Source organism: Ochotona princeps, chromosome 18 (assembly GCF_030435755.1).
Source record: "Ochotona princeps isolate mOchPri1 chromosome 18, mOchPri1.hap1, whole genome shotgun sequence".
Taxonomy (NCBI): Eukaryota; Metazoa; Chordata; class Mammalia; order Lagomorpha; family Ochotonidae; genus Ochotona; species Ochotona princeps.
The window spans coordinates 45766653-45780454 of record NC_080849.1 but is presented as its reverse complement, the minus strand read 5'-3'; positions in this window follow the sequence as shown (position 1 = coordinate 45780454).

Sequence of the window (13802 nt, the reverse complement as noted above, 5' to 3'; positions counted from 1 at the left end):
GCAGTGGTTCTGATGTCACCAAGCCCAGCACTCGCAGTGTCTCTGGACTCAGTGAACCGCCTTCCTCCAGGGGCCAGTGCTCCCTACTCTCCATCCAGTGGAGCTTGAAGGGAGTTCAGCCTAGGAGCGAGGGCTCAGCTCATGGGGAGGCATGTCCTCCTTCCTTGCTTAGTGTGGAGTGTAAGGGCAGAGCTGTAAAGTTGCTAACACAGCCACTGCTATGAGAACAGACGGGAGGCCGCACCAGCCCTGGGGAATTTCATACCAGTTCTCTTTCCCAGAGAAATGTCTCATGCCCTTACGGTCTGCACTCCGTCCCAACGTGAGGGCTGCTACATCCTGAGTGATGAGCAATATTGTGCACCTTATAGGAATGCTCAGCCCAATGTCTGGCACTTAGTGCAACCCACATCATCATATTACCATCTTTCCAGCACACTGGCTCTTCTAGTAGGTAAATCTGCCTCATCCCTAGCTATTTTTCAAAAATCAGCAGGACTGGAGAACTTAAATAAGAATGTGTTCTATATTATGCACACCTTCCAGTTCAAGCCTTTTTTTTTTTCTTACTACCTCAAATGTATCAGTCTAGGAAATGCCTGCCTCGGGATGTCACAGAGGTGACTTTGGGTTTTCATCAATGTTGATTTGTGAAATGAAATTGGATTTATCTGGGCTTTTCTTTTTAAGACTTTTTTTTCTGGCAGGCCATTGTTGCGTGCAAAATTGTGTTCTGAGAGATGACATTTTTATTTTGACAGTTGCTAGAGCTGCTTCATTCTGAGGGTGGGTGGCAGAAGGAGTGCACGCTGTCCCGCGAATGTGCTCGTTATTGCCCATGCCCACTCCCGTGCAGGTGCTGTGCACCAGAGGTGGCTGGGACAGCCATCACACCACTGTGGCCAGCCTAAGAACCTTTTCCAGCTGTGTTTTGTGCTCCTCTAGTCACAGGGACAATAAAGATAACTCATGGAGAACAAGAGGTCAAATTGGATAACTGAATCCAAGAGTCATATGATGCATAAAAATAACTTACTTGTGCAAATGTTCTATTCATCTTGTTAAGACAGAAATGTGGAAGGACTTCTCACCACTCTCTCCCTCACCCATCATTTCCTCAAATCAGTAGTCACAGTTCCTTAAGTCTAACCATGATGCCTGACAATTAGGGTTTCCACATTGCCACCCCATGTCAACCCCAGTCCCATACATGGTGATTTGTAATCTTTTGAGAAACACCACTCTGAACCTGTCACTCCTGCACTCAGAAATGAGTTCAGAGCTCTGCGCTGCTTTTCCTGTGGAGGCCTCAATTGCTCACATTCACCTGAAGGCTTGGACTGGCCCCTGTGACACCCCCTCCCAGTTGCAGCCGTGTGCAGGTGAACCAGCCCTGTTTCACTTAGCCCCCAATTTTGCTTTCAATTCAACTTTAAATAGTCTTTTCCTGACTTTACTGGCACGTTTTCATACTATATTCTCACAAATCTAATAGAATATGTCCTGACTGTCGTATTTACTTCTGTCCAGTTTTTAAGGTTGATTTATTTTTATTAGAGAGTTGGATTTACAGAGAGGAGGAGAGACAGAGAGAAAGATCTTCCATCTACCTGTTCATTCCCCAAGTGGCACAACAGCCAGAATTAAGTCTATCTGAAGCCAGGAGCTTCTTCCAGGTCTCCCATGTGGGTGCAGGGTCCCAGGCTTTGGGCCATCCTCGACTGCTTTCCCAGGCCACAAGCAGGGGGCTGGATGGGAAGTGAGGCCACCAGGACACAAACCAGTGTCCATATGGGATCCTAGCATGTGCAAGGCAAGGACTTCAGCTACTAGGCTACCACACCGTGCCCCTCTGTCCATTTTTTTTAAGGAATCTCTTCAGATGCTGTGAGTCTGTTGGCTGACCAAGCACAATGTCTGGCATATAGACTCCCTGTTTGCACACATGAATGAACATAGTGAAAGGTTTCTTGGGCATGGTGCAGTATTGTTACCTGTTTTCCCTGGAGCCCAGTGAGTGGGGAAAGGTGGGTGGATCCCGATGGAGAGAGCCTATTTCAGATCTTTCATTGGTTGTTATCATAGTCCTGCATTCTGTGCAAGGTATCTTTTCTACAAGCAATGGATATTTCCCAAAGAGATGACATTAGAAGGAATAAGGGGTTTGGGGTCCTCTTTTGGAGGGGACATTTCTTTCCCCCTGCTGAAGTCAGTTGAGTTTGATTTCAGGTTTAACTCTGGTTATCATTATGCTTGATAGCTCATGTGCCTTTGAAACTATTCTTAAAAGTTTCATTTGCCAGGCAACTAGCAACCGCAAACTCACTGCAGAGTTTACAGATGTGGAACTCAACCACGTTTTAACATCTTGTGCATCAGCGCTTCGATCCCAGAGCAATATGGAGGTGAGAGTAGTTCAGTCTTAAAACCTTGGCGCTATTTTAAACTCCATTATTTCCTTCACACTGTGAAAGACCTTTCATTTCTGACCTTCATGTAGAGTTAAGGCCTCTTTGTGACTCATCTGGACTACTGACCTGAACACCTGATCTTCGTGTTCAGGTCATTCACCATGAGCACCACCCCCTTAGTCCTTCATGGGTCTAGCTTAATTTTAAAAACACTGTCAACATACCCAAAAAGTCCTCGATGAGTACTCCTCATTCCCTAAAGTTTAATTCTAAACTCCCAAAGCTGAGTTGAAACTACGTACATGATATAGCCCAACTTTCTTTTTTTCCCCACGATTTGAAAGCCAGAATTACAGAGACAGAGAGAGAGAATAAAGATCTTACATCTGCTACTTCACTCCGCAATGGCTGCAGTGGCCAGAGCTGGACCAGGCCAAGCCAGGAGCCTGAAACTCTGTCTGGTTCTGCCACATGGGTGGCAGGGGGCCAGGCACTTGGGCAGTCTTCCACTGCTTTCCCATTACCAGAAAGCTAGACCGAAAGTGGAGCAGGCATGACTCCAAGTGGTGCCGTTTTGGGTGTCAGTGCTGCAGGGAACAGAGCACTCCACTGCTTCCACACCAGTCCTACAACTCTGTTTCTTATGACATTCTGCAAAGCCAGCTTTGCATTTGCATCAGCACAACAGTTCATAGCAGCCGAAAGGTGGAAGCTTCCCAAGTCTCATTGGCAGGTAAGTACACTGTGGTGTCCAATCAAATATTATTCAGCCTCCAAGATGAATAAAGTTTTCAATGTACTATAGCATGAATGACTCTTGAAAACTTAAGTCAGACACAACAGGACAAATATTCTATCTTTACCTGCCTTTAGGTGCCTAGAGCATTTGCATTCCTAGAGACAGGAAGTAGAGTGGTAACAGGAAAAGGCTGAGGCAGGAGGGAAGGGAAGGGCATTGCTCCATGGTTGCGGATTCTCAACTTGAGTGGACGACAAAGGTTTGGAAATAGTTCATAGCAGTTGTTACATTACATTGAATGTACTTAACACCACTGAAGGGTATACCCGAAGGTCATTACAATGACAAACTTTTTGTTACAATAATAATTACATTCGGTTTCCCAATAAAGAATGTTCCCTAAGTTCCTTCCATTAAGTTCAGGTTGAGCAGCCCCACTAAATTCTCAGTGTTTCCAATCACATTTTTGTTAAGCTTTTATTTTTATCTTTCATTTATGTAAAAGGCAGAGAGAGAGACAGACATCCCCCATCTTCTGGTTCAACTCGTCAAGTGTCCACAATATGCAGGGGTGGGCTGAGCAAAATCCAAAAGGTGGGGACTTCATCAAGTGTGCCCTGGCGCTGCAGACACCTTAGGACCTGGGTCACGAGCATCCGCCTCTCAGTGGGATTGGCAGCAGAGGCGGGACTGGAGCCCACACACCCCAGTGTGCAGTGGTGGGGTCCCAAGCAGCGTCCTAACTATTGTGCTACATGCATGCTCTTCCAAACAGTTCCTTAATTTCCTGCTCATAGTCAGAACACCTCTGAAAGAATTATCTGCTATACACAACCAAGGGAGGAGCAGCCTATGCAATGTGGGTGTTGAATGAAGCAACATTTCTCAGTAACAGCCTCAGAAACTGTACCACATGCCTATGAGGGGACATTGAGAGAGCAAAAAGAAATTTTAAAGGTTGAGACAGAGTAGTAGAAACAAAGAATTGAGTAGAATGCTTGGGAATTTGAGGGAATCTCCTAGAAACTAGGGTATGAAATGAAAGAATTAGGAAAAAATAAAAAGATTTTTAAAAAGTGAGATGCCACATCATCCAAATGAATGGCATTCCAGAGAATTCAATCATCATTACTGTAATTCCTTAAGATGTCCCTACTCTGAAGGTGTGGTTCCCAGGTGGTGCTAATTAGCACCCTTTCCTATGCTGCTAGGCCTGTGTCAGCTGCCCCAGGATAATTATTTACAGAAAGGTTAGTAGGTGGTAAAACTAGAATTAAAAGCAAAGACGTGCTCGACACTGAAGTTAAGATGCTGGTTACTTCTCAACAGGGAAGGAGAAGCCTGTAACTAAGGCATGTTTGAGGTCCCGAGAGCAGGCATTCGAGGAGTGCGCCCAGTGCCCAGGGCAGCCTTTCAGGGAGCATACCCATCAGCACCCATTCTTTAATCCCTGTATGCAATGGACACCATCACTTGAAAGGTGTTTATTTTGGTATCTTTTTCTTTGATGAGAGGAAGTATTGGTTGCTTAAAGAACCCTGGACTATGAAAGAAGTTCCATTGACAGCATGAATGTTACTATGACCTGGTAACTTTCTGGTTCAATGATATGTAAAATGAAGAAATTTAGGGGAATTCATTTGGCACAATATTCAAGGAGTGCATCAGTTAAGAAATGATTGAGGGCCAGTGCGGTAGCCTGGTGGCTAAATTCTCACCTTGATGTGGGCGCTGGTTCATGTCCTGGCAGCCCCGCTTCCCATCCAGCTCCCTGCTTGTGGCCTGGGAAAGCAGTCGAGGATGGCCCAAAGCCTGGGACCCTGCACCCACATGGGAGACCTGGAAGAAGCTCCTGGCTTAGGATTGGCTCAGCTCCAGCCATTGTGACCATTTGTGGAGTGAACCATCAGATGGAAGATTTTTCTCTTTTTAAGACGGACTTTCCAATAAAAATAAATCAATATTTTAAAAAATTGACTTGAGATACTGACATCTCTGATGGCCGCTTTCCGATAGTTGGGTCACTGTCACAAATCAGCAGAAGGCAGATCTTTGTCCCACACTTGTTGTGCGTCTGTGCCTCTGTTTTTCTTTCTTTTTAAATATTTATTTACTTTTATTGGAAAGGCAGATTTGTAGAGAAGAGAGACAGAAAAATCTTCCACCCACTGGTTCACTCCCCAAGCAGCCACAACAGCCGGAGCTGAGCCAATCCAAAGCCAGGAGTAATAATTGTATGAATGGGTGCCTTTTGTGTGACTGATTGGGTATCCTTTGCATGAGAACAACCGAATGGCTACCTTTTGTATACCTGATGGGATATCATTTGCATAAGAACAGTTGAGTGGACAGCATGTGTATAAGAACACTTGTTGGGACATACAAGACAAAAGGAGTTCCAAACAAAAGCATAGAAATAGTTGATGGGTTTGTTGATAAGCTCAATACCTCCACCCTTATCCTATATGACCCTTAGTATATAAAGTCTGTTGCCCCTAATAAGTTTCGGCTATTGATCATCAGTCAGTAGTCCACGTGTGTTATTATCGGCTCCGTGCACCAAGTCCCGACACTACCACTTTCCCAGGTCACAAGCAGGGAGCTAGATGGGAAGTGGAGCAGCCAGGGCAAGAACTGGTGTCCCATATGGGATCCCAGCTCATGCAAGTTAAGGATTTAATCATTGAGCCATGGCGCTGGGCCCAGTGTGTCTGCTTTTCAAACAAATAAAAGTAAATTTTTAAATGAGGAGATCGTGAAAAGGAATATTTAGGATCAAAAGTTTTGAAGAAGGCTACAAAGTACAGAGGGGTTTAATTTGCTTTCTTGCTTTCTGTAACTTGTTTGCAATTAGGCCAACAGCTGTTGCAAAAACTGCAACAATTTCAAAAGGTCAGCTAGATATCAAAAAGGAGAGGCAGGATAAGGAACTAAGAAAGGCATCTCATGAAAGAACTAAGAAATGCATCTCACAACCGGGAGGAGAAGCAGGATAAAGAACTAAGAGAGGCAACCGGAAAGCCCTAACCGTGTTGGCCCCTCCCTGCCTGTGATTTTAGCCTTTAAAAAGAAGGCAGTAAAAGGACTCCGGTGTGCCCAGTCTCCTGCTTGAGGAACTGGCCCCGGCCCCAGGGCACTGGTGAACAAATAAAGCCTCCTGCTTTTGCATCAAGTCTCGTCTTTGGTGGTCACTGGGGAAACTCACTCTCTCGAGACAGACGGTGAGGTTATCCCTGTTGGGGTGCCTTACAATCGGAGTACCCAATTCCCAAACAATACTTCACATTCTGGGTTCCATGAATCCAGTGCAAACTCTGACAAATACTGGTCATCATCAAATTCCTGGATGCTCAGAAAGCAGAGAAGGTTCAACCTCAGAGACACTTAGACTCATGGAATTCAAGTTATTCACAAGGGTAGGACTGTTATTTTTAATGTTTATTTTTATTTGAAAGGCGGACTTACAGAGAGAGAGAGACATTCCATTGCTAGTTCACCGTCCCACCCAAAGGTCACCACAGTTTTGAAGCCAGGAGTCTGGAGCTTCCAGCTTCTTCCAGGTTTCCTATGTGGGCGGGGCCCCAAGGACCTGAGCGATCCTTCACTGCCATCCTAGTCCATAAGCAGGGAGCTGGATGGGAAGTGGAGCAACTGGGACATGAATTGGTGCCTGTATGGAAGGTTAGTTGGCTAGGGCACAGCACCAGCCCCCAGGCAGTCTTTTGAAATTGTCTTTATCCTATGGGGAAATTAAGTCAAAAATCCTAAAATGGGATAGCAGTAGAATTTTGGGTATACAAAAATCCAGAGCACCCAGACGCGCAGAGAGAAGACAGCTGTTAGATTTCTTTGAGATGAATGTGACCTGTAAACCACTGGCCAGGTCCCTGTGCCATGAGCTAAAGGAGGAACTCCAGTGCAGGGATAATACGGGGACTTCTGGAGCACTCCGGACAGTGAGGAGAAACCAGAATGTCAGCTAAACTTCAGATTTACTCCTACACTCATCTTTGAAATCCAAATGACCTTCGAAGAGAAGAAATCACAAGAAGAGGCACCTGTTAACACAGTCAATTCTCCAACATTGAGCTCACTCAACAAAACCATTGTAGCCTAAGTTTCAGTGAGAATGCAAAGCAGAAGGGCCTGGAATACAGTGCTGGCAAGAGCAGTTCATTTGTCTGGAGTTGAGTTGGTGTAGACATAAGTCTTTTTTTTTTTTTTAAGATTTATTTATTTATTTATTGTATTGGAAAGCTGGATATACAGATAGGAGGAGAGACAGAGAGGAAGATCTTCCATCCGATGGTTCACTCCCCAAGTGGCCACAACGGCTGGAGCTGAGCAAATCCGAAGCCAGGAGACTTCTCTGGGTCTCCTACGTGGGTACAGGGTCCCAAAGTCTTGGGCCATCCTTGACAGCATTCCCAGGCCACAGGCAAGGAGCTGGATGGGAATCAGGACTGCTGGGATTAGAACCGGTGCCCATATGGAATCCCAACGCGTGCAAGGCGAGGACCTTAACCACTATGCTATCACGCCGGGCCCACTGTAAACATAGTCTTACACAAAGTTATTGAATTTTTTCCTGAAGATGGCATGATAGCATACAGGAATTTATATTTTTCGAATGGTTGTCCTAGTATTGCACATAAAAACTCAAATGTGTTAATAGCCTAAACAATCAGGAAAATAGAATATCTATACATTATGATTTTTACATAGAATATTGTGTAACCACAAAATTTGTAAAATACTAATCAGTGGAAATGTCCTAGCATGTTAAATGAGAAAGTATATAAAATAGCTTGTACATTATTATACAGAATCTGGAGACACACACATAGAACGACAGGACTCCCATTCCTTGGTTTATTTTTATCACATACAGGCAACAGTTAGACCTAATCCAGGCTCAGTCCAGATCTCCAATGGCAGAGTATAAATACTTGAACCACCACCTGCTCTCTCCTAGGGTGCATATTAACCGGAAGCTGGAAATGGGGGTGGAACTGGTCAAACCAGGCACCCTGGCATGACATGAAGGCATACCAAGTCAATCTACTGGCCCTGGGGTGATAAGTAAAAATGCTTTTAGTTCCCAAGGAAAGAAAACTGTGCACTAATATATTGGCGCTGAGTTTCTCCACTGGAGGGAGAGCACACGGTGGTTCTTCTTTGTTCCATGCTCCCCTCAAGTTTCTTAGAATGCATGTCACCATTATTACATTTTTTGGAGAAAGGATTTAAGAAATAATACCAACAACTGTATCTAGGAAGTGAAGAACAGAGAGACATGCAAATGAAAAGGGACTTTAAAAACTTGCTCTTGGAACTTCAAAGCCGTTATTACAATCACCAAATGTTACAAATGTCTTTGTTAAATAGCGCTTCCTTAGGCACCTTCTAATTAGAATGGTGATAGATGAGATTCTATTACAGATAATGAAGTTATTTATAGCAACACTTGATGCCACATCTTTCCAGATGAATAAGCCTCTCCTTGGGTGCCCCTCAGCAGTGGAGGCGGTGCATTTGCTTCTGAAGGGTGTTATTTAGTACACTGTAAATACAATCTTCAGCATCACCATGGTATAATTAATGGAAAGATAGGGTTCTCTGGGTTTGCTTAACTTTTACTTTCCTCTGTATACGGGTGTCGCTAGCCCTACCCCTGTTTAAGCAAGCACAACCTTAAAAATACACTCCAGTCAGCAGTGTCGTGCCTGCCCCTTACTAGCCTGGTCACCTTGTCCCAGGCAGCTCCATGCCCTAAGCCTCAGTTTTCTTGCAGTTAAAAAGGGGACCACAGCCAAAGACGCTGTGATGAAACTCTTCGGCCAACTGAAGAAGACTAAAACAGTAGTTAGTGTGATAACTTAATTTTTTTCTTTCTTTCTCCATCTCAGTACTGTGTATCACTATTCTAGATAGGAGACCTCACATGGATTCCCTTAGGGAAATGAACAGAAAAGCCCTGAATTTAGAGAAGTTTAATTCAATAACTGCAAAATCCTACTTTTTTGGCATACAGTTTAGCCTATGTGCATGATCAGATCTAGGCTCCTTCCCTGTAGTCACTCCATTTCTACTTTACACAAAAACAAAAAAGAAATGTATGATTCCCTCGTGGAGGCAGCGGCCATGCTTCTCCGTGGTGAGAACTTTGCTACTGCGGCCCACGAAGTGGGAAATCTGAAGCAGCTGGCACAGTGTCTAGCACAATTAAGCATGTAGCAAGCGTGCATTGAGTCCAATCTAAACACGCAAGTTCCCATAATTATTGCCTTGCTTGCCAGAAAAGGTGTGTATCCGTATAGCATGCACACATTTCTATGTTAGATATGATTTCCAATGTGGATCTTTACATTTGCATTGACTTTTTGGTAAGTGACGGCATTCCAAAGCTCCTTGGAACATTGGTGTGACTGACTAGACTCAGGTCAGATTCCTTTTCTGGGGAAGCATATTGAGGATGAAAACAGAAAGAATTCACAAGTGCACCTGGCACAGAGGTTAGGATGCGTCTTGGGACACTCTCGTGCTGTATCAGAGGACCTGGGTTCAAGTCCTGGCTCTGCAACCAGCAGCAGCTTCCTGCTAAGGCACACTCTGAGAGGCCCCAAGGGATGGCTCAAGCATTTGGGGGATCCTGCCAGCCGTAAGGGAGACCTGCATTGGGATCTAGTCCAGCTCCTGCTGTTTCAGACATCTGGAGAGTAACTACCATATAGAAGATTTCAATCTCTCTTTCTCTCAAATAAATAAAAATTACCTAGTTGATTCCATTTTCCAAATGCCGTCGCGCCATCTAGAGCAGCCAGCCTAAACCTAACCCTGAAGCCTGGCTCCGCACTAGAGCCACCTTCTTTTTGTTTTTGTTTCGTCTTGTCTTTTTAATTTTGAGAGTCCGAGCAACCTGCTAACTGGTCTGGGGGTGAACCCAGGCCTGGATATTTTAAGAAATTTTGCAGATGGATCTCGGCTGCAGCCAGTGTGGGACTCAAGCACCCAGTGATGTGGCTTTCCAAGCTGAGCATGCGTCGGAATCACCGGAGAGCTTGTTGAACTCACCCCAGGACTTCCGATTTGGCAGATCGGAGGCAAGGCCCGAGAACTAGCATTTCTGGTACCAGACAAGCTGCTGCTGATCCCCCTGATCTGCATACCGCATTCTATCATGTCAATATAGTGAGACCTGCTTTGGGTCTGAGAAGAGCTGCATGGCGAGATTCTTGGCCTGCTGTGATTGGATCTCACCTTCTGTAAAACAAATCACTGCTAAACACACTGCAGAGGGATCCATCAGGGACACTCAGGAAGCTCTTCATCCAGAGTCATCCGTGTGGATGAAATAATCACTAGGTAATACGACGCGATAGGAGATAATAGTGGAGTGAAAATTGGAGCCCGGGGAGAAGGTGTCCCTCCTAATGTGTGTCTTGTCCGTTTGCTGTGGCTGTAACAGAGGACCGGGGACTGGGGAGAGTCGGAGCAACAGGTGTTTCCCGCCCATGGTCTGAGGGCTGCGACGTGCAAAGCTGGGCGCCAGCATCTGGTGAGGGTCTCGCTGCTGCACTGTCCCCTAGCCGAAGGCGGAAAGGTATGAGAGAACACAGTGCAGGAGGGCAGGAGCAGGCTTTCATCTGCTGGGACCTCACTCCCCCGACAGCAGCAGTAATCCTCTCATGGGAAACCAGCCGTGGGGTGCCTGGCGATCTGATAGCAGAGTTCCAGTTCAAGTCTAGTGTACTTGATTTTTTTTTTATTTTAAAAAAAACATTGTTCTCATGATGTAGGGTCCTTGTAATCTAACCACCTTGTAAAGATCCTACCTCTGGGATCAGTCTTGTAGCACAGCGAGTTAAGCTGCAACTTGTGACTTCAACATCTCATAAGAGCACTAGTTTGAGTCACAGATGATCCAGTTCTGACTCATACCCTTGCTAATGTGCTTCAGAAAACAGCAGAAGATGCCCAAATACTGTGTCTCTGCCACCCACGTGGGAGACCTGGAGGGAGTCTCAGGCTTCTAGCTTCAGTCTGTTCCAAACTGGGCCATTTCAACTATTTTGGGAGTAAACCCGTGGATGAATGCTCTCTCTCTCTCTCTCTCTTTCTGTGTGTGTGTGTGTGTGTGTGTGTGTGCACGCGTGTATGACTCTGCCTTTCAAGTAAATAACATTTTAAAAATAGTTTAAAAAGTGTGCTTAATTATCCATGAAAAGACCCTACTTCCTACTATCATCAAAACAGAAATTACATTTCAACATAAGTTTTGGAGGAGCATATAAACCATAGCAATGAGATAGATATGACATTGCAATTGATCACAAAACATCACGCAGCCCCAGCGCGGTGGCCTAGCGACTAAGGTCCCTGTCTTGAACGGACCAGGATCCCATATGGGCGCTGGTTCTAATCCCAGCAGCTCCACTTCCCATCCAGCTCCCTGCTTGTGGCCTGGGAAAGCATTTGAGGACGGCCCAAAGTCTTGGACCCCTGCACCCACGTGGGAGACCTGGAGGAAGTTCCTGGCTCCTGGCTTTGGATCAGCACAGCACCGGCCATTGCGGTCACTTGGAGAGGGTCATCTGACGGAGGATCTTCCTCTCTGTCTCTCCTCCTCTCTGTCTATTGGCTTTGCAAATAAAAAAAACCAAAACAAACAAACAAAAAAACCAGCATGCAATGTAGACCAGACATCAATCATGAGGGTTTGTGGGTGGGGAACCGGACTTCGCAGGAAAAAGTGACATCTCACCCATACATGGGTGACAGGTCTGGACTTGACACTCCAATGACCATGATGAAGTTTCTGGCTCCTGGCTTCTTCAGTAGTGGTTTGCCTAGATCTGTAATGCTAGATTTACGTAACATCTGTGGTTATGTTTCCATATGTAAACACAGTTTAAAAATAGAAGAGCAATTTCTTCCAGTGCAAGAGAAAAATAGAACCATTTGAAAAGGTCACACTGAGAGTTAAATTGAAATCTTTTGATTAAATTCTCTCCATTACCAGCAAAGCTTAAGAAAGAGCTGTCTGATTAATTTGGCTTATGTATTTCATGCATGAGCTATCATGAGTTACAGGCTGACGATACCGGATTGGAGTTACCTGGACTGCTTGCAGCCAACGGGGCCTGTCTTGAGTCCCAGCTACTCAGCTTCCCATCCAACTTCCTGTTAGTGAGCACCTGGGAGACAGTAGACAATGGTCCAAGTACGTGATTCCCTGACACCCATGTGGGAGACTCGGATACAGTTCTAGGTTCTGTCCTTGGCATGGTCCAGCCTTGGCAGGCATTTGGGGAGTGAACCAATGGACAGAAGATCTCTCTCATTCAGTTTCTCCCTCCCCCTCTCTTCATTTCACATAAAAAATGTGGGTTTTTTTGGCTTTGTATCGGTATATTAATCAGTATATTAAGGAGATAATCGTACATTTCAAGAATTGCTTAAATTCTGATATCCAGATTTTAAGCATATGAACATGACTTCAACATACAATTTAAAGGTACTCCTAATCTGCTAAACTACCAACATTAAGTGACAATTACTTTGGAGCATAAATGGTTTGAAGTAAGCCTGTAACATAACTAAGGAATACCTTCATGTATTATTCATGCAGATTATTTTCACATAAAGGTTTCTTTGACTTCTAAATTATCCAACTCTAAGGGGCTTATCAAGGTCCAAAGGTGGGGCCTGGTCAGCACAATGTTTCATACGTATATAAATTATAGATACATTTGTACGTGTTTTTAAAAAGATCATAATGAAGGGAATGCAATTCTAGAAGTACAAGCCCTCAAAAGCAGCATTTTAGAAACCCCTTCTTAGAGAGTGGTTTCACAGGCTAGATTGCGTAATATGCCATGTTCAAGTAACGGTTGATGCAACAGAATAGCTCTTGAGACATCACAATGAATCCCACGTAATACAAATAACTAGACAGACCAACACTTGTCTACAAATTATTTTTTTTGATTGCCAGTTAAATAATTTTAATTCCATAATCTTCACACTGAAGGGTCAGACATGGAAGCCAACATATACACCTAGCAGTTCAGTCTAAGCTTGTCCAGGTAGACAGATGAAATCAATCACAACCTATGGCTGACAAGCGCTAGGGGAACTTTTAAAATTAAGCTTTTACAGGTATTAAACATGACCTTGCACACTGACGTCATCATACATATAGAGCAAAGTCAGAGCTTTTATATTTCTGTTTATTCTTAACTTTTAAAAGACTACCACAGGGCCCGGCGGCGTGGCCTAGCGGCTAAAGTCCTCGCCTTGAAAGCCCCGGGATCCCATACTGGCGCCGGTTCTAATCCCGGCAGCTCCACTTCCCATCCAGCTCCCTGCTTGTGGCCTGGGAAAGCAGTTGAGGACGGCCCAATGCATTGGGACCCTGCACCTAAATGGGATACCCGGAAGAGGTTCCTGGTTCCCGGCTTCGGATCGGCGCACATTGGCCCGTTGCGGCTCACTTGGGGAGTGAATCATCGGACGGAAGATCTTCCTCTCTGTCTCTCCTCCTCTCTGTATATCTGGCTGTAATAAAATGAATAAAAATCTTTAAAAAAATTTTTAAAAAAAGACTACTATAGCTGGACATTAAAACAAAATCAATAGCAAGTAGTGAC